At 36.8% G+C, this 22,599-nt stretch overlaps 2 pseudogenes; one reads left to right on the top strand and one right to left on the bottom strand.

Annotated features, from left to right (window-relative positions):
- The first annotated feature begins 3,183 nt into the window (after nucleotides 1-3,183).
- LOC104107527 (germin-like protein 5-1) lies at nucleotides 3,184-3,994 on the top strand (annotated as a pseudogene).
- Nucleotides 3,995-5,993: 1,999 nt separating this feature from the next.
- On the bottom strand, nucleotides 5,994-22,234 carry LOC104107528 (glutamate--tRNA ligase, cytoplasmic-like; annotated as a pseudogene).
- Between the last annotated feature and the right edge of the window lie 365 nt (nucleotides 22,235-22,599).

The following is a 22,599-nucleotide window of genomic DNA, read 5'->3' as shown; positions in this document are numbered from 1 at the left end:
CTAACATAGTCCTTGGAAACGTTTGGATAATTGTAAGTGTCTGTAATTTCCAAGAAGTTCTGAATGTGCCTCTGCGGGTCTTCATGAGATAGACCCGCATATTGTTCTGTGGATTGAATCAGCTGTACCATGTACTGTTTGAGTTCAAAATGCCCCGTGATGTCAAGCTTCACGATAGCCTGAGTCATATTAGCAAGATTGGGCCTTGCGGCTTCTATCACCGGACGCTCTTCATTACCTGCCATCTCTATTGGTTGTAGTTGAACTACGATGTCCAACTCCCTTTCTATTCTCGTTCTAGCTTCGACTTCCTTTCTCACTCTATGAAGTGTTCGTTCAACTTCTGGATCAAAAGGAAGTAGGTTGTTTGCACTTCTACTCCTCCGCATTCAAGAGAAGAGCCTGTGTTAACACAAACAAGGAAACTGAAAATTAAAACTTGAACAAATAAGTAATAAAAGCTTAACTCAGTCAAGTAGCTAATTTCTAGGTCCCCGGCAACGGCGCCAAAAACTTGTCGGGACCAAACACACTCACGCAAGTATACGTGGTCGTCAAGTAATAGAGTAGTGAATAGAGTATCGTTCCCACGAGGACTTATGATTAACTTTTGACTAATTCAAACTCAAATAGCTTATCGATTCAAGCGATTTCTTATAAGATAGATAATTGTCTAATTTACTACCTAAAGACTATCAAGTAATGAAATACTAGAAATCAACACAACACTTAAATAGTTTTAAATAACAATCAATGAGAGATAATATTCCAGGGTCACGGGTTATTCAACAATCATGTTGCATTCTTAGCTTAAAATAACTAATTGATTTATCTGGTTTGTTGGTTCACAGGGTTGATATTACTCATAAGAATCTGTCGAGCCCTTACTCGCCTATTCAAGCTAACTTAATACCTATATGTCTATGGAATTAAATTTAACAGGAACGCAATTACAATTCCTGTATTGCAACCAAGCAAGGCAATTAGGTATATGTCTATCCCAATTGTGAATCATTTCCCCGATGCTCGGGTTTAAGAACTTGCTCTCTTTAATTCTATATGCAATCTAGAGTTTTCACTTTCGAGTTCAACTCTAGATTCGTAGATAGTATTTTATTGTTAGCTACTCAGCAAAATAATTAAAAACAGAATTAAATAAACAACCCAATATGATAAAATCAACTTCGTCAAATTAAACTTCAAACATCAACATTCATGTATCCCCATGACCCTAGAACAATAGGGTTCTTAGCCACTCATATTCAGGAAATCATCCAAAAATTCACAAGAGTGCATAAGAATCAATAAAAGAAAGAGAGAATAGGAACTCAAGACAAATTCCGTGGTTTTTAGAACTTTGTTGTGGCTTTTTCCCCCTCTCCAATATGTTTTCTGACCTAAAGGAGGCGTTTTTGGCTTATATATTGCGTACAAAAGTCGTGGGCCAAAGCTCTCCTATTCCTAGTCCAAATCGGCTTCAGGGATTGATGCTAAGGTGGATGCGACGCATCCACCTCGTCCTCCATTTCTCAGTTTTGCATGCGAAGGTGGATGCGACGCATCCACCCCTAGTTCCTCCATCTCAGCTTTGCCCAGGTGCGGATGCTATGGCGGATGCTATGGGCTGACTTCACTGCTAAGGGTGCGCGAACTGATCTTTTTCTAGATGGATGCGACGCATCCAATCTCTCTTCCTCTACCTAGAGCACCTTTTCTTCATATTTTTGCACTCCAAACACCCTAATTCACCACACACAACTCAATTAGTCATAAAACCAATAATTAAACCATGTTGGGCATTTTAAAGATCAAATAACATCAAGAAGCGGTTAAAACATGGGTAAAGTAACATCAACACATATCGAAATATGCCAAACATCACTACCCCACACTTAAACCTTTGTTCGTCCTCGAACAAACCATCATATAGTAGACGAAACAAAATTAAGCTCTTATCATTCAAAGCACACTGCACCTATGACCATGGTTATTTGCAACAATTAGGCTCTAGACTATGCATCACATACACTTCCCTTTACTTATGCCCTTCTTTAAAGACATATGTCTATGCTTAATGACATTCAATGACATATTTTTCTTCATTTTTTATGCATATATAAAGGCCTTGTAATAGATAGGAAAATACACACAATTGAAGAAGAAAATCTCTTCCTTCTCTCTATCTACATTTCTTGTTCATGTTTTACTAAATTACTTTTACTTCATAACAAGTCTTGTTCATGTTTTACTAAGTTGCTTTTATTTCATAACAAAAACAGAATAGTATATATATTAATGAGTAACTGGTGACAATGGCCACCAAACATAGTTCCTTCATGCTGTCTTTTTCACTTTTTTGTTTTTTTCGAACTTAAAGAAAATATTTCTCTCCGGTAATCATAAAAGGGCTCTACTTTAATTGAGTTTTTGGTTATTTTCATACATATTAAGGAATTCACATTTTAGCATTAATTAACAATAAAATTGATCATATTAACCTTATTTTATTCATTGAAAATATAATAAATACTCCTAAATTATTTACTTCAAGGACAACTTTGTAAAAAAAAAAGTTAATTCTTTCTTAATATTTGAAAAAATCAAATATTGTGTATCACAAAACAAAATATCAAAAAATTAATTAAAATGGACCGGAGTGAGTATTTGACTAAAATATTCTTATCTCTTTCTTAAATGAGTAACTAATGATGGAGTGCCTTTTCGCAAGAGTAAATTCTTTTTATTTTTTTAATGGCTAATAAATTAATTTTCATAAGTGACAAATATTTTGGACCAAATTTTGTCTATACAATTTATCTTCGTCGCAGTTGAGAAAAGAGGTAGCTTTTTCAGGTGGTTTAATGTCTAGTTAGATTAAAAACAGTCACACATAATGATTTAATCATTTCAAGTATAACATGGTGCTTATTTGTTTCGGTTTTCTGTTTCCATTACGTTAGTGTTAGTTCGGTTAGTATTTTGACTTCGGTGTCAAATTTGGTTTGTTTGTTATTGGCCTTCCATTTATTTTTCCTGAGCCGAGAATCTATCCAAAACAATCTATCTACCTTCTTAAAAGTAGGGGTACGGATTAGGTACACTTTATCCTCTCAGACCCCACTTGTGGACTGAGTATTTGTTATAACATGGTGCTTATTCAATTTTCTATTTATGTACATGAAACAGGTTTCACCATAAATGGATTTCCTTTGCAAGAAGAACTTTTCAGAAGTTGACTTTTCATAGCCAAGACAGGAGCAACAAACAACACATACGGTTCCGTAGTCACAGGTGCCAATGTTATGAAAGTACCTGGTCTTAACACACTTGGTGTCTCACTTTCTCGTATTGATTATGCTCCTGGTGGCATTAATCCACCTCATACTCATCCTCGTGCTACAGAAATGATCCTTGTTACAGAGGGTGAATTAGATGTTGGTTTTATTACAACATCTAATATGTTGGTGTCCAAACATATTGTAAAAGGTGAAGTATTTGTTTTCCCTAATTAAAGGACTTGTCCATTTCCAGCAGAACAATGGTAAAGACGTAAAGTTCCGGCAGCCGTCGTCGCCGCCTTCAACAGCCAATTGCCGGGAACTCAATCCATTGCTACAACGTTGTTCGCTTCCTCACCAACTGTTCCTGATCATGTCTTGACTAAAGCATTCCAAATTGGTACTAAGCAAGTGGAGAAAATAAAGTCAAGGCTTGCACCTAAGAAATAGACTTTTCATTAATTGATCTTGTGACAATTATTTTCTTTTGTGAGGTTGTTAATTGATAATGATTAGTGTGGGTTCAAATAGGAAAGAGAATGGATATTTTCATTTGTTTTTTTCTTTCTTAAATTTATTTCCAATAATGTTGTATTTACCTTATGAGAACTTTGTTTCTCTATTCGTCAACAATAATGTTCTCTGTATGTATTTTTCTCCTACTCTAACGACTTGAATATAAGGAAATGATCATACAAAATATCTTTTGTGTTTTATTTGTATCTCCTTTGTTATTTTTTACTTATCTTGTGTGAAAAAGATCATATAACTAAAATAATATTTGTAATTGACTACAAACCAAATTTCTTTATTGGTCAACAATAATGTTATCTCTATACGCATTTTTACTTTTTACTAAAAGGCGAAGAGGAAATTATCTCCTACGCTCATCTAATAAATTGAATATAAGAAAATGAACATACAAAAGATCTTTTATGTATTAATTACACATTGTTTTTGTTAGTTTTTACTTATCTTCGTTAAAAAAAGATCATATAACTAAAGTAACATTTGTAATTGACTATAAATCATATCTCCGGAAGAGAAATTCTTTAGTTCTTATTTGTCTTTAGAGGAACTCTTTTCTTGGTCCTTCCAAAAATGTGTCGACAAAGTACGTACCTTACAGAAATTTGCAGAAAACAATATCAAGTAACTGGTCGAGCTTAATGATCTTCAAAGATAAATTAGGTAATTCGTATCTTCCAAAGGGGTTTCGAAAAGAATAATGAATGGCATACCTGTCTAATTTCTTTACGCGACCAAGTAATTATTGTATTAAACTAACTAAATAAATTGCCAGTTCTAAAGTCACTTTCGTCTAAAGCAACTTAGATTTGACAAATTTGTTCAGAAAAGGAGGGAAAAGAGGAATGATTCTATCATCAGATGAAAATAGGATAATGGGATGGGACTGAAAAACGAATGTTACAATTATGGTTTTTCAAATCAGATTTTCAAATATGTTATGATATGGATGATGACAGCGTAAAAAGTGGTATACTTTCCATAAAAAAGGAGGGTTAGGTGAATTATATTGTTCAGAATTCTTATAGCGTGTTTGGCCCGAAAAAATCAGCTTGAGAAGTGTGTTTTTTAAAAGTGTTTTTTTCAAAAGTACTTTTAGTGATAAGCAGTTTGTATTTGGCTAATTAATTTGAAAAACACTTTTAAGCAACAATAAATGTTTGACCAAGCTTTTAAAAAGTACTTCTAAATATATTTTTCTCAAAAGTGTCTTTCAAACAAGTGATTCCGGGAAGAAGCTACTTTTTTATGCTTCTCCAAAATTGCTTTACCATTTTCTCAAAAACACTTTTGTTTCTTTTAAAAACTTGATCAAACACTTTACTTTGGAAAAAAAGTACTTTTTAAATATATATATATATATTTTTTTTTTTATTTTTTTTTTCAGCCGGAGAAGCTTGGCCAAACGGGCTATTAGTGGAGCTACCTCATTTGGCTGTGTTTCAAGTGAATAAGGTTTGCTTAATAACTACTTAAACCACTCAAATAATGCTGTCTAAACTTAACTTTTTTAGTAGAACTAAAAGCCTTTGAACGCCTAAGTAATCTAGAAAACATGCGCAAAAGCTCATTGTTTGGTTAGAGTAAGTTTCTGGACAACTCAGATTTGAAAGGTTCAGATTTGGACAAAATCATTTTGAACGATGTTTTAAGGCAATTATAGAATGTATTGGGCCTTTGGATAGCGAAAATTACTGTGAGCGTAGAAGAAAGAAAACATTAAAAGATGGTTAAGGTCCTAACGTGAGGTGATTCTCAATGTTGCTGTGAACTTATTCTGAATAGCCAAAATACGTTTTGAAATTAAAGCCCCATGTTTAACAAAGCGTAAAGGGAAACAACTTTTCTACTCCCTCGGATAGGGGTAAACGCTTACTACACACTATCCTCGTCGGACCCACTAATGGGATTTTACTTGTTTAACAAAGGGTAAACCAAAGTCATGGGAACATAAACCTGGTGCTTTAAAAATGTAGTCTTCAATACATTAAGTAGTTTCAAGGTTCTAAAATGGCGCATAACCGAGAAACTTCACTAAATAAACCAAAATCTTGGGAATAGAAAATGTACTGATGATCGAAATGGACATCATGTAGTTCCCAAAATCTGCTATCCTTATGCCTCTGTAATATAATACACAGAATGTAGTCCTATTAAGGCAATTTACTTTCAAAAAGGAGACAATCATATAAAACCATGTGATTCTTCTGGAAGCATGAAAACAGCTACTAGTTTTAGCGAAGTCACGACAAGTAAAATCTGAAAATAGGTAACCTTAATTTTATCCAAATGACAAACTAGACCAAAGAGGTATATATCATACATGTTTCACATCTGCAGACAAAAGAACGCCACGACTACGTCTGCGACACAACAAAGAACTAACGTAGCTAATAAAGACTTCTAAAACAAGACAATTAAGGATTGGAAATCTTATCAACTTGCATCAGAAGGATTTCAGTCTCTTCTCATTAGTCCAGCACTAATGTATTAAACTGACTTGTCTTCATTTTGTTTTGCCATCTGAGCCTGCAAACCGCAACACTGGTTGCTGTCTACCATCTGGGATGGCACAAAGAACAATGGATTTTGTTGGTCTTAAGAAAGGAACATCACATCTGAAGTAGCCCTTCCTCTCCAGCTGCAACACGTCTCCACGCTTCAGGTTTCTCATGTTGGAATCACCAAGTGCCGGAGTCTCCTTTTTTGTGCAAGGATTAACAACATCAACAAAATTCTCATCTTCCTCTAGCTGCAAGACAAAAATTAACAATTCAATACATGATCGGTACCAAGTACTCTCCAAGTTCAGGTGGAAAACAAATAAATAGTCCCAAAAAAAACATCAACAAAGGTATTCTATAACTTTAAATGTACTTTTTAATGGGCCAAAGGGTACTAGTTCGTTCTGTTATGCCGTAATGGATTATAAACAAGTAGGGAGAGCTCATAGTACTCTGTGCTTTTATTACTTTTTTGTTTTCCATACCATCCCGATCATCAATACTTACCCAAAATTTGTACGAAGCATATAACAAAGTTCATATCTAAATCAATCTTATAACTGAGGGCGCTCTTTACCGATGCATGCAAAAAATATCGTTTCTACCATTGTTTAAATGCTTGACATACCAACAGTAATAATATACTCAGCATTCATAAGTTCTACTTTTCATATAGGCAACCCAAAGAATTCGTATCACCAATATTTCCTAAAGCTCCATCCAAACCATATAATATGTACTTATATCAAGATCAATGCTATTATTGAATCAAAAGCAATAGCTCTTTCTTACCATTATATGGGAAATTGTATCATTTTATAATCTCCTAAAATGCTTGACATTGTTGACCAATATAATATATCGTAAAACATTTAAAAGTTCTAAGAAATCAACTACATTAAAAAACAAATTTATGGAGGAAATAAAGACTACAGTTAGTTTACTAGAAGGATAGGCTAGAATTTCATGCTCTGCAGTAATAGTATGTGAACAATAATCTTTACGTTATTTTACATGCTTGACAGAGCTATACACTAATGAGATACTCATCATTCCCAAGTTCGAAGTCAATTGTGAAAGAAAACTCAATCATCCTTATTACCAATACTTCCCCAGTTCCCAGAACTCAATCCAAAAGTGAAAAAGGCACACTTCAATTTCTTTTTATCATCAAAATCTTATTATTCAAGAGGTAATAGCCCCTTCTTACCCATCACATAAAAAATAATAGCCCCTTCTTACTGTTACCAGGGAACAATATTATTTTACAGTTTTACTTCACTTAATTCAACAATATGGTATACCATAAAACATTCACAGGTTCCAACAATTTGACTACATTAAAACTCCAAATTTAATTGGAAATGTGGAGGAAAAGACTATAGATAGCTTAGTAAAAGGATAGGCTGGACTTTGAAAACCCATCTGAATATAAAACCTATTGAAGTGAAAAAGTCATACCTTCTTTTTTGTAATTAAATAGTCAAAATCGACCAAAGAGAGCTTTAACAAGCTCATCACTCTCTGGCAGCCAAGTGAGCTTCAACTTCGTTGTTTTAACTGACCCTTCAAAGTGCAGAATCACAGACAGATGAGTAACATTACCCTCTTGGTCCTTTTGTATCTCTTTCACTATTGCGTTACCCCAATCCATCAATGTTACTTCCTCGCCGACAGAGATTGATACAGCATCATCATAGTCTATCCAGATTCTCTTGGAGTAAGTTGTTGCCTTTTCCCCAGCACCTGCATATTTTTTATGCTTGGGTACAATACGTACAAAAGGATCATCTGGCCCATTACTCAAAGTCAATAGGACTCGTCTTTCTTCAACCACTGCAGTATACCTAGGACATACAGGATCAATGATCTTCTTGTTAATGGCCCACAGCTTGTCCCACTCCATTAGATTTAGATTCTTTGATGCTCCCTAAAGATTTTGCGAAGAACATTCTTTAGGCTTCAAGATACAATACCAAACATATAAAAGAATGCTTTTTGCTTAATTAGATTATGAAATAAACGGTTGTTCCAAAAGGACGCCTTCCTAAATACACATTGATATTCTGAAAGATTTAAAAAACATGACTTTGTCTTGACAATATTCATTGTACTTCAAATTAACAATAAAGGAAAATCCTTGCTATCTTACTTGTTCAAGAATGAACTGTATCAGCACTTCAATCTTCAGCCCTCTGCGCACTATCCCTTGTACAGTCGGAAATCGAGGATCATCCCACCCCTCAACCAGGCCATTTTGCACAAACCACAGCAGCTTGCGCTTACTGAGAAGTGTATAGACCAAATTCAACCGACTAAATTCATAAATATGAACTTTTCTGAAACCCATATCAGTTTGAATCCTATAGTACTGATCATTCCTGTCATGGTACTCACTAGATCGAAGTGCATGTGTAATACCCTCAACAGAATCTACAAATGGGCATGCATCATAAGTAGGGTATACTTTATATTTAGCACCAATCCTGTGGTGTGGAGTCTGATTGCAGCGGTAATATACTGGGTCCCTAACTGACTTGTTAGGATCCTGCATATCCAATTTCCCTCTAACACAACACATTGTTCCCCTCTCTGAGCCATCAATCATCTCCTTCCATAATTTCAAATTCTCCTCTACACCGTTGTTCCTACACCTTGATTCTATTCCATCCATTCTTTCTTTTTGCATTTGCTCCCTTGGTGTATCATCCACACAGGCTTTACCCTCACGAATCAATTTCCCGGCCATCTCCATCAATTTTGGAAAGTAATCAGATGTGTATGTCACAGTCCTATACTTAATTCCTAGAGTTTCAATATCTTTCAGTAGATTATCCACAAATTCATTGCTTTCCTTATCAGGATTTGTGTCATCGAAACGAATAATAACTTCCCCTTTATATCTTTCAGCAAAATATTGGTTCAGTAACCACTAGGTTCTGGTGCAAATCTCAAACGCACTTTTCCATCCTCTGCCTCTGGAAGATCTACCTCAAATGTCGGTCTGCTACCTGATTTTTCCTTGTCAGTGGAATCACCATTTACTTTAGCCAGATTAGCATTTGAGCCATGTTGCTCTTTCACTTTAGATACAGTTGGCTTTCCCGAGCCTTTCTTTCCCATATATGTTGCTGTGACTTCATGTAGAACACCATCATATTCAGCTAATATTGAGTTGAACCACCTTGCCAGATTTTGGTACTTCTTAGAAGATCTTAGGCTTTCCCATCTCTTTCCAGTACCTGTGCACAAGGAAGTTTTAAGCACCAATAAGCAAAATAGAGCATGGCACTGAATTTATAAAACAAGCACAAATTCATATCAAATTGAGACCAACTAAGGGTCTATTTCTAGGCGAAAGATAGACAGATTTTGGCAAAAATGCAACTTTCCCATCGATTTTCAGTGATGAGACCATTTGAAGAAATTCATGCTGCATTCGCAGGGCCTTAATTATGATCTAGTCCTTGTGATGCCCCAAATATGGAACAAAACATAAAATATTTTTTTCCCAAAGACAAAGCAAAAATGTGCTTCAAGAAGTATTAAGGTTAATTTTCTCGACCAAAAAAAATGGAAGCACAGAGGTTAAAAGTTCAAAGTGTTTATCAGCTTTGCGTCCTTTCTAGAAAGTTACCATTCGGTGCAGTTCAGGCATCTTACACTTTATTTCACTCCTAGAAATTTTTTCCTAATGCAATTGAAAATATATCCACCTGCACTAACATATCACCAAGCAGCAACACCAGTTCCAAATTATTTGACATTTCCAGCTCAATTGGAATTAGAGCTCCAGCACTGCTTAGAAAGCACAAAAAAGGAACATTGTTTCCAGAGTGAAGCACATAATTTCCAGAATACAAGAATTAGCTACCATATGGGAGTTTAGCACTTATAACATTGTTTTACAACTGAAATCATTAATTTCAATATCCAATATAATGTTAATAAATCTTTGACCTCAAAATTGATTTTTCGTTCTCAATTAGTCAAAAATAAGATAAAGTAGTTGCAATTTCAATTTCATATCAATTGTTTTAAAACTGCTTTAATAATTAGCTATAATGCAAGAGTCATTCTTTTATTTCCTAACAAATAACAAAGAGATTTGATCAAAAATTGGCTATTGCTACGAACAAGGATAGTTGCCCCATAGGTTAGGGGAACAAACAAGAGACAGAAATATATCTTGTGGAAAGGAACCAATGAAAAATATAAAGGCCAAAGTCACTGCAGTCTCCTAAAATGCTACATTGAGCAATTTTGTGAACCTCTTCAGAAACAGGACTTGCCTCCAAATTTAATATTTGTGCAATCAGTCCTTCCAAATAGAACTCGACAGAAAATCAAACATATATCTCACATGAATCGTGAACATGAATTGAATAAGGATGAAAAGGCAGATATGACTACATCCAAATAAAAGGGAAAATTGAAACAACAGTTTGGACAAGGGTGCTCGCAGTGTTGTGAAAAGCGCTCGCTTCAGCGCTCATAGCGCGAAGCGAAGCGGACCCTCAGGCGCATCTATGATGTGAAGCGTAGCAGGTTATGTAATGCGAGCGCTTCTGCAAAAAAGGTGAGAAGCGTAAAAGCGACAGTAGCGACAGAAGCGAGCGCTTCTACATATAAAGGCTGCCAACCAACGTTAAAATTTAAAAAGCTCTCTTTTTTTAAAAGACCATCGAGCAGCAGAGAACAACAGGCGACTAGGCTTCCCATTTTCTGCACTTTTGAACTTCCAAGTTCATCAAGTTCAAGTCTAGGTATGTGATTTCTCCTCCTCCTCCTTTTTCTTTTTCTTTTTCTTTCACTGTTCCAGTCTCAAAATAGCAGCGAAATGCTTTTTTTTTCCCCTTCAGTTCGTCTTTTTCTCATTCTCTTCTTCTTCTTCTTCCTTCTTTTTCTTTCATTGTTTCACTCTTAAATTGTAGTGAAATGCTGCCCAATTTTTTTCGTTTAAGTTACTGGCTTACTGTCCTCACAAGGTAGGGGTAAGGTCTGCGTCACTACCCTCCCCAGACCCCACAGTGTGGGATAATACTGGGTATGTTGTTGTTGTTGTAAGTTACTGGCTTACTGGCATTTTTTTCGTACACTTACTACCATTTTTTTCATATCATTTATTCAGTTGTTCTTTAGTGGCATCAAAAAAAAATAGGAAAGACCCGGCTTGGGCTTATTCGGTAAGAGTTAGCGAGACCAACAAGATGGCAATTAGATGTCTTTTTTGTGACAAGATTTCGAATGGGGGAATCAATCATCAAAAATTTCACCTAATCGATGATGATCCAAACGTCGCATCTTGTCCTAAAGTTCCGCCGTATGTGAAGGAAGAAATGAAAGCATACCTTCAAAAAAAAAAAAGAGTTAAAGACTCGAATGCATCATGAACAAGAACAACTGCATAATCTTGATGATGACGATGATGAAATAGAATAAGGTGACGATGGTTCGTCGCTTCCAATAAAATCACAAAAGCGGGGAAGGATATACACAATGTCTTCAAGTTGTGGATCTACTGGTAAGACTAAAGGTCTTATGGATTGTTATTTCCCGCAAAAACCAAGAGATGCGGAAGGGAAAAGTGGTAATTGTCAAATTGATTTTGAGGGATAATTGTAATGTTTGCGCGGTGGATGTATGATGCAGGCCTTCCTTTTAATTGTGTTAATTATATTGACACTTTTTCTGCTTTTATTGAGGCCGTAGGCCAATATGGTCCAGGAATGAAGCCTCCAACTTATCATGAAGTTAGAGGTCTATATCTAAAAAAATAGGTGGAAGAGACTAACAAAATCGTGGAGAAACACAAAATAGAATGGAACAAGTTTGGTTGTTCCATTATGATGGATAAGTGGACAGCAAGAAATGGAAAATGATCATCAATATCTTGGTGAATTCTCCTAAGGGAAGCTTGTTTCTTAAGTCTGTTGATGCAAGCAACTCTTCTACTGATTCAACCAAAATGTACTCCTTGTTCAAGAGCACAATAAACTCTATTGGAGCAGAAAATGTTGTTCAAATTGTCACGGACAACGCCAGTAAAAATGATAAAGTTGGTGATTTGATGTTTGTAGGATACCCCCATATTTATTGGACTCCGTGTGCAGCACATTGCATTAATTTGATCTTCTATGACATTTTCAAGGAAAAACACTTCATTTCAGTCTTTAATCAGGCAATTAGAGTGCATTCCTATATTGTTCAAAGCCTTTGTTATTGAATATGATGAAGAGATTCACTAAACAAAGAAGCTTGGTAAAACCTCCAAAGACAAGATTTGTTATCGCTTTCTTGACTTTGAATAGGATGTATGAGCAAAAAAGCAATTTAAAGAAGTTGTTTGTTTCAGATAAGGACACTAACAGTGCCTATGGAAGGGAAGCTCGAGGGAGAGAATCTGCGGATATTATGCTTTCTAATGCATTCTGAAATAATATGGTTCATGCATTGAAGATCGGTGGTCCTTTAGTTAAAGTGCTTCGTTTGGTGGATGGGGAGCAAAGACCACCAATGGGCTACCTTTATGAAGCAATATATAGGGCAAAGGAGGCTATTCAAGATTCTTTTAGTGATAAAAAAAACATAAAAGTCTTTGATATCAAAGATAAAAGGTGGACAGATCAGATTCATCGCCCTTTGCATGCAGCTGGACTTGTTTTAAACCCAGAACTGTTTTATGACAATGAAGAGAGGATTATAGGAGATGAAGAATTGTGGAATGGATACATTGAATGTATTGAGAAGTTGATATCTGAAGAATCCGTGCAAGATAAAATAACAGAGCAATTTAGTACTTACAGGAATGCTGAGCAACTTTTTGGAAAAAACATGGCTACTAGACAAAGAAAGATGAAGTCACCAGGTGGACGAGTGCTTATATGTTGCTTTATAGTTAATAAGTTATTTCTTTATAAATATTATGTTTGAAATATTTGTTCTACTCCTACAATTGAATGGTGGACGCAATATGACCATTCCACTCCAGAATTACAAAAGTTTGCCATCAAAGCTCTAAGTCTAACGTGTAGCTCATCCGGGTGTGAAAAAAATTGGAACGCGTTTGAACATGTAAGAACTAAGAAGAAAGATTTAGTATATTGAGATAATTAAATTATATCTCAATTGTCCTAATCTTACTAATTAGTAATTACTTATTATTTGCCTATTCATACCAAAAAGAGGAACAAATTAACCTTGAAGCGTCTCAATGATCTAGTCTTCATTAAGTACAATAGAACATTGAGGCGTCGTTACAATGCTCGCAATATAATTGATCCAATTAGTTTGGACAACATCGATGACGCTAATGAATGGCTAATTGGAGTCTCGGAAGATCATGCAGATGAAGAAGTATTTGAGGAAACTTCTAATTTCACGTAGGGTGATGTTGCGGAGGCACGTGGAATTGGGGAGAGGATTTATGGTTTGAGGGGGAGTACTTCAACTTCAAGCTCACAGAGGAAGGGAAAAGAAGCGGCTACTTTGTCCCTAGTTGATGAAAAAGAAAGAAGAAGAAGAAGAAGAAGAAGAGCAATATAATCATGATAGTGGAATACAAGAATTTGACAATCTTGTAGAAGAATAGGATGCTCATTTTGTGCTTTAATTGATGCAACTATTTAGTTTTTTACATTGAAGTATTGAACATTTGCTTGCAGTTACATTATTTATTTTAATTTTTTTTGTTTTAAATTCCGCTTCACTTCAAAAAAGCGAGCGCTTCGCTTCTCGCTTCTCGCTTTAAGCGAAAAGGGGCTTGTCGCTTTTCCTCGCTTCACGCTCTTCACAACACTTGGTGCTCGGCAATTCTATCTTAGTTCGGAAGGAATTCAGTTACACTCCTACGATTAATAAGTTAATATCCAACTTTTCTTCCCTTAGCTTAGGAGAAAATGAAAGATTTCTATGTGTATCCTTTTCAAACCCACCACAAGCTACACATTTTTTTCCTGCCCAAACCATTGCACATTCTCCTTTCCATAAGCAACCAAAAATCTCAGTACACCAGTAATGATACTTATCCACAAGCTCGTCATACATAGATTTTATTTGGCTAGAAAAGCTTAAAATGCAACATCAAACCATGTAAATTCCTCAATATTAAGCTCTACACAGTTGTTTTTGTACTTTTAAAGAATCAAAACAGACCACAGTGCTCATTTCTAACACACAACAGAGTTCGATAGTCAATCTATGTTCAATTCATGCAGTTTTCTGCCATCCGAGTAAAATCTAGCCTAACACAAGAAGCTAGTTGCAATGCCTAACAGCAGCGTCACAAATAAAATGCCAATACTTCTTTAAAAACACTAAACAAGTTTAACATAAAGGCACTAATTTATTTTATATTCAAATCATTTACCAGCAAGACCAGACCAAACTGCAATATCTGCAATTGAGAGGCTATGTCCAATAAGAAATGTGCGCTGCAGAAGATATCCATCAACATAGCCGCATGCTTCCTCAAATTGAGAGCCAGAAGCAAAAATAGGACCATAGTCTAGCCATTCATCTATCTGCAACAATGATGGAGATAAATCAGAAAACAGAGAAGCGTAAAAATCACATATAACTCTGCAAATGGCAAATAGCTCTTTTGACTATTTTCCAAAGTTCTCATTTGGAATTTTGGAGAAAGCAAATACTCCCTCCGTTTCAATTTATGTGACTTATTTGACTGGACACGGAGTTTAAGAAAAAAAAGAAGACTTTTGAACTTGTGATGTAAAGTGAGGCACAAACATTTTGTATGGCTATAAATCATTGCATAAAGGTAAATTGTTTCCAAATAAGGAAAGGGGTCATTCTTTTTGGCACAGACTAAAAAGGAAATAGGTTCACATAAATTGAAACGGAGGGAGAAGTTTTTTTTTATGAAGTAATATGTTATATTAACAAAAGCATCAAGAAGATGCATAGTTACAAAAGCTGAGGTGCAAAAATAAAAGAAAAACTAGTCCCTTCACAGTATGTCAATCTAAGACAAGGGAGCTAACAAAGTCCAAAAGATGAGCAGAACTAATTATAGTAGCTAACTTAGTCCAACAAAAAAGACTGAGTAGGCATCTAGCTTTGAGAGAGTGATTTGGAGTTGAGATCCCATCAAAGCATCTATTATTCCTCTCATTCCACAAACACCAAAAAATAACTGCAGAGATCATCAACCAGATCTTCTTGATGGTCTTATCAACTCTCCATCGACTCCAGCTCAGGTGTGCCTGTTTTATGTTTTGTGGCATAACCCATTTGAGGCCAAAAATACAGTAAAACATGTTCCAAAGATCAGTGGCCACTGGGCAATGCAAAAGCAGATGGCTGACTGTTTCCACATTCTCCCTGCACATATAACATCTATTGACCAGCTGAAGGCTTCTCCTGTTGAGATTGTCTTGTGTCAAGCAAGCTTCATGGAGAACAATCCAGTCAAAGCAAATTACTTTAAAAGGCTGCTTAGTTTTCCATATTAATTTCCATGGCCATGCATCGATCACTTGGTTTTGAGAACATAGCTGTCTATAACATTCTTTCACTGAGAAAGTGCCCTTACTCCCCCAACAAATGGTGTCTGGTGTACTTGCATTCATATTGAACCTTTCCACTCTCGCAAACAATTCTATCAAGTTGTCCACTTTCCAATGAGCCTGCATTTGTGGGAGCTGATTTCACATGCACTACCAACGCAGTTTGGGTCCAACTAGGAGGTCTTCCCATTGAATTCTATTACATACATGACCACATTGCACTGCTCTTCTGAGAGGAACATCCCAATTATTGCCACTTCTGTTCTGAGCTATGGAGAAGTCTTTGTCCACTGCAATCTGGAACAGGCTAGGGTATTCATCCATGAGTGTAATGTTGTTGAGCCATTTGTCTTTCCAAAATCTGATATGTGCTCCATTGCCTGCTTTGAAGTAGGATTCCTAGAAAAATTCATTCCCCAATTTCCTGATGTACTTCCAAGGGCCCACTCCATAAGGTGCATTAGAGATTTTAGTGCTCCAATTGTCTCTTTTCCCATGCTTTGCAATAATCACCTCCTTCCCCAGTCTCCAAAGCCATTTCATTAGTAAACACTTGTTGTGGACCTCTAGATCTCTGATGCCCAATCCTCCCTAGTGCTTTGGTTGTGTGACTTTATCCCACTTAATGAGATGAAACATGTGAGTGATGTTGCTCCCTTGCCATAGAAAGTCCCTCTTGATTTTATCTAATTGCTTTTACACCTATTTAGGGATAGGAAACAGTGACATGTAATAAGTTGGGATGTTGTCAAGTACACTATTGATAAGAGTTAGTCTTCCTCCCATGGAGAGGTATTGCAATTGCCATGATGCTAACCTCTTTTCAAACTTTTCAATAATCCCACTCCATATCTCACAGCTTTTGAATTTGGCACCCACTGGAAGGCCCAAGTATGTGGTAGGCAAGGACCCAATACTGCAACCCATGATACCTGCTAATTCCCCAATGTTAGATACATGGTTGACAGGATAAATGGTACTTTTCAGCACATTGACATGTAGCCCAGAAAGAGCTTCGAATAGGAGGAAAGCCAGGTTTAGGTACATAAGTTGTGACTTTTCAGCCTCAAAAGATTAGAGTATCATCTGCTTACATCAGATGAGATGGGGAGATGGGTCTCCCTGCATACATCTGGCCTTTTCAAGCATTTTGCTTAAACCTTCCATAGCAAGTATAAATAGAAATGGGGAGAGTGTGTCTCCCTGCCTGATCCCTTTCTGAGGTGAGAAGAAACCCACAGGTTCTCTGTTGACCAACACTGAATATTTGACTGTTGTGATGCTGAATCTAATCCACCTTATCCATTTGTCTCCAAATCCCATCTTCCTTAGAATAGAAATTAGATAGGACCAATTCAGCTTGTCAAAAGCTTTTTCAATATCAAGTTTGCATATAATGCCAGGCTCCCCATATTTAAGCAACCAATCTAGAGCCTCATTGGCTATAAGTGAAGCATCAGTTATTTGTTTGTGCTTAATGAAAGCATTTTGATGACTGGAGACTAATTTGCCAATAACCTTCTTCAATCTTTCTGCTAGTAGCTTGGCCACAATTTTATAGACACTGCCAATCAAACTTATTGGTCTGAAGTCTCTAAGTTCAATAGCCCCTTTCTTTTTTGGAATCAAGGCAATAAAGGAGGCATTGCATGATCTCACCATATAGCATTGCTGTGAAAGTGATTGAGTGCCCCCATCACTTCTGGCTTGATAAACTCACATGTTCTTTGAAAGAAAGTCATAGTGAAACCATCTAGCCCCGGAGCCTTATCTGAGGAACAAATTAATGGTTTCATGCACTTCTTCTTCGTCAAAAGCTTTCTCTAACAACTCCTTGTCCTCTTCTGTAAGTCTAGCTACTTCATCAAAATTGGCAGTAGGTCTCCACACTTCGTTTTCTATATACAGATTCTGGTAGAAGTTCAGGATCTCCTCTTTTCTCTGTGTTTTGTAGAAGTTCAAGATCTCATCTTTAATCTGTGTTTTGTCTTTAGTTATTTCATCATTCACTTTGAGCTTGTCAATATTGTTGAATCTTCTGTGTGAGTTGGCTATGGAATGGAAATATTTGGTGTTCATGTCCCCCTCGTTCAACCATTGACATTTTGACTTCTGTCTCCATGATGTTTCTTCAGCTTTGGCCAGTTCCTCCAGCTCCACTTGCAAACTCAAACTCTTCTGCTTTTCAGCTTGCATTGGAATTCTGCCTTCTGTAGCATGTTCTAAAGCTGCAAGTTCCTCAAGAGCCTTGCTTCTTCTTACTTCCAGCTTGTCATAAACTTCTTTGTTCTAGTGGAGATGTCTTTTTTCAAGTTTCTCAACTTCTGAATGAGAATAAAATCAGGGCAGCCACCTATAGTGTAATTCTGCCACCACCCTTTCATCATATCAATGAACCCCTCTTGATGCAACCACATATTCTTAAACTTGAAGTAGGAGTGGGTTGCCTCCCATTCTCCACATTCCAACAGTAATGGTTTATGATCAGAAATAGGTCTAGGCAACGCCAGCTGTTTAATTGCTTTAAAGCTTTCATCCCACTCTGTAGAAATAAGGAATCTGTCAATCCTGGATGTCTGTAGAGTGTCTTCCCCCCTTGACCATGTATATTGTGCTCCATGAAGAGGCAAATCAATCAGTTGCAGATCCATAATTGTTTCTGAGAAGCTTTTCATTGCTTGGGATCTCCTAGTGCAATTGAGTCTCTCGTTCTCGAACCTGCATACATTGAAATCCCCACCTATAACCCATTGCTCACTCCAAATACCTCTAATTGCTCCCAGCTCCTGCCATAGTTCTTCCCTCCCAAATACCATATACTCCAGTAAAGCACCATCTGAAATCCTCTTGTGAACTTTCAAAAATACAGGTAATTGTGTAATTGCCTTGATGAGTGTCAATGCAATTCCACATTCTCTTATCCCAAATAATAATAATACCCCAACTGGTGCCACAAACCTTAAGTTCTACCCAATCAGCCCATCTGCTCCCCCAAATTTGATGTAACAAGCTTTTAGGAATTACCTCCATTTTGGTTTCCTGAAGACACAAAATGTCGGCCTTCCATTTTCGAACTAAAATGCTAGAGTGCTCATTTTTTTCCTACCATTAATGTTAGAGTGCTCATTTTTTAGTTTGTCTCTTCTGATCCATCCTTATAATTAAATCGAAGATTTCATGCTCAAATCCGGCTACGTTGATCCCAAAAGCTTTGCATGCTTTACCCATAACCCGTTTTGTCCATTTAGATGTTTCAATGACATTGGGTTGCTGAATTCCTTGTGATTGCAGTTGTTCCGGCTCGTAGCAGTGAGAAGATAATGAGGTATCAGTATCAGAACATACCAGTGCAGTTGAAGCAGTTTCTGACCAAGCCAATCGGTTCGAGAGACACCAGAGATTGTTTGCGGTGTTATCTGCTTCGTCGTCTGCATCATCTTCTTCAGAGTTGGTGGTTGCATGCAGAGTTTGCCCAGTAATGGAGTCTTTGTTGTAAGTCTCTTGCGACTTGACTGGTGGGGGAGTGCTGCTGATGTTTGGAGATTCAGAGCTTTGAAGTTGGAGACGGGGATTTGGCAGATCACGTGCTACAGCTGAGCCCTAACTTTCAGCTCAGTCCCCGAAAAACTTGTTGTTGCAGTGTCTGACGCACACTTGCACCTTTCTTCTCCAGTGGCTTTCTCTCCCAAATGTAGTGATTCCGATTCTTCGTATCTTCATCGATTCCAACAAAACCACCACATAAGTCGCCAATAATCTTGAAGGTGTAGGACCATGCATGGACTGGAATACCAAATGCTTTGACCCATTTGTATTCTGATCTCGGGGAGGCTAAATTGGTGCTTGACACTGATGTCCACCATTCTAAAGATAAGCGTCGAACGTTCCAAAACCATTCTCCAGCATGGATTCTCACTGCTTCTTGTCTCGAAGGAAACTCGAACAAAAACTGGTTGTGGGCTAGAGGAGTAACTCTCGGACCAGAACAAATCTTCCACCTGCTCATGAACCAAGTTTTAATCAGTTCTTGATTTGGGCTATAGTTGAAAGAATCGTTGAAGTTCCCAACTAAACACCGAGAAAGAAATTGCTGGCTCCGTTCATCTGTGTTTGTGTCGATTTCGATGACATTGTCGATCACCGTAGCTGGAAACTTTGCCAATTCCGGCCATTGAGTGATCTTAGCCGTATCCACATAGGTTCTTGTGTGAGAAGTAGGGTATTTCTTGAATCTGCTTGTTGTTAGTTTCCCCAAAAAATGTAATATTTTCACTGCTATATCTCCCCAGCCCCCGTTATAAACTGGCTAAGGAATAATCACCCGTTTCCTTCTGTCCCCCAGCCAAGTCTCGATCCGAATGAATCTGTCGTATGTGTTGAAGTTAACAAATACTCTGAATGTATATGCTTGCGACTTCCATCCCCAACGCCTGTAATAATCCCCTGTTCTTTTGGACGATTGTTTGAAAGCATCGCACACACGTCAGAGATTTTCCTCATCTATTTTGATGCTGGTTGAAAATCTTCTGCCACTTTCAATTAATACAAACCACCCTTCACAAGAATCGAACAGCTCGAAAGATTTGGCACCTGCGATAATAAAAATCTTGTTTTCCATGAAAAACTAAGTTGAAAACGGAGTAAAATCAGAGGGATAATTCGTCGTAACATGGTTCAGAGAGAGAGAGAAAGACTGGGCTCATTTCCCAAGAGAGAGAAAGACCTAGCGTAGGAAGTAAAATACAAACCTCCTCCTTGTCACCGAAGAATCAGCATTTGAGAAAGCAAATAGCTCTAAGTCAATGCTTTGGAGAGCAGAGTTTAAAAGGTCACCTGACTAGACTCAAAGGCGGCCCCGCTGGTACATATCAGGAATGTTTGCAACCCGACTAACGTACCTCAAAAGCACCGAAGTTCCCTGCAGCTTCAGTCTGAAAATAAGTTGAGTTAAGATACTGTATGAAAGTTGGATGAAGGAAAGCTGCATCACTTTAAAAAACAACTTAAGATCATTTTCTTGCATTTGGTATTCCTACAAAAATCTATAGTATAGCAAAATAGTGACATGCATTTTTTTGGAAAAAGAGAACACATTACAAAAACACATAATGACACACCCAAGAGCAACAGGAAATAGAGACATAAATTCAATTTTTAAAGATGGTCAATTGGTTATTCTAAACACCACGGAATCAATAGGTAAATTACATCAAGGGCTATATCACTATTAACATTGAGATTCATCTAATAACATGATGGATGGATCAATTTACAGATATGCATTTCTTTAACGTTTATCAACCCAATACGTATTAATGGAGGATGTCACATGCACCAACAAAGAAGTAGAAGCCTGGTGGTCAAACCTGATATTACTTTTTGCATAATGTAAGTAAATGGTAGCACATGAATAATTGAAGTTGAGGGTCTTGGATATTGCATGTAAAACCATGCCAGTGGACCAACAGCAGAAACATAGAAATAAATTGAACCATCCAATACAATTTTATCCTGAGAAAGTGTTCAATGAATTATTTTGACTCTGGACAATAGGTTCAAATAATGCAAGCCACCAAGAGACCTTACAACAACAACATATCGAGTATTATCCCACACCTTGGGGTCTGGGGAATATAGTGTGTACGCATACCTTACCCCTAACTTGTGAAGACCAATAGACCTTAGTCACATCAATTAATTCGCAGCATTTCCGTTTCTGGCCATTTGTCTCACCCAAAAGACAGTCCAAAACACAACCTAACCATAACAATGTTCTAATATTTCACTTCATCAAAAAAACAATGTTCTAATATTTCACTTCAGCTGAAGTTTATGTGGAATCGCCATTCCCAAAAAGGAAAAAAACAATTCTCTGTAGAGGCAACTAACTGATCTAGCAAAAAGCTGCTGCTTTATATGCATAATTACGTTCAGACAATACCAAGGTTATCTGGATCAAAAAAGATACGTCATTTTTATAATTTTATGATCTAAATCTTGCCTAGTCTATGACTCATAAAAAAAAAGATTTACAAAATAATGGCAAGCAAAAAATGTGCAGGAAAAAGAAAACAAACATCTATAGGTTTGCAAGTCAATTAGCGAAAAGTAGGGCCAAATAGCGGAGAAATTGAGAAATTACCCATTACGGAGAAGGATAATATGAGGAGAACCAGGAGAAAGAGTTGGATCAGTAGAGAGTGGAACTCTGGCAATCTTCGCCGCCGCAATAACAGCCAAAGGCGGAGTATCAGGGGGGAATGCTAGCTTCAGCTCCATTGCTCGCCGACGCTACGCTACAATTCTCCCCACAGCTGAGAGATTATATATGTAGATAGAGGAGAGCAAATGCAACCAGCGGCCGCCACTGGAAAAGAGGAGAATATAAAAGACAATGGAGACGGAAGAAGGTTTCCTATTTAGACACTCCAGCCCACGATTTTTACTTAAGCTGTAAATCTTGGTTGGATGGCGGTTACCTATTTGATCAAATTGTTAATTAAATTTTATTATATCTACGTAATGATAAAATATGTCACTTGTGTAACGACTAATTTGGTATGGTTGTATCATTACCTTATCTTTTTCTCTCAATCTAACCCTTAATTATTGTTAAATAATTTTATTTTATCATTTAACCTACCTTTTTATATAGTAATTTTATCGCGTATCATAATTTTTCTTTATAATATTACAAGTTTATTCTTCATGAAACGGCGGAAAACGACACAATCTATTCAAATATTGTATTCATCAAATGAT

This window comes from Nicotiana tomentosiformis, chromosome 5, assembly GCF_000390325.3.
Source record: "Nicotiana tomentosiformis chromosome 5, ASM39032v3, whole genome shotgun sequence".
Taxonomy (NCBI): domain Eukaryota; kingdom Viridiplantae; phylum Streptophyta; class Magnoliopsida; order Solanales; family Solanaceae; genus Nicotiana; species Nicotiana tomentosiformis.
The sequence above is the reverse complement of the archived record's forward strand: the minus strand, read 5'-3'. Positions and strand labels throughout refer to the sequence as shown.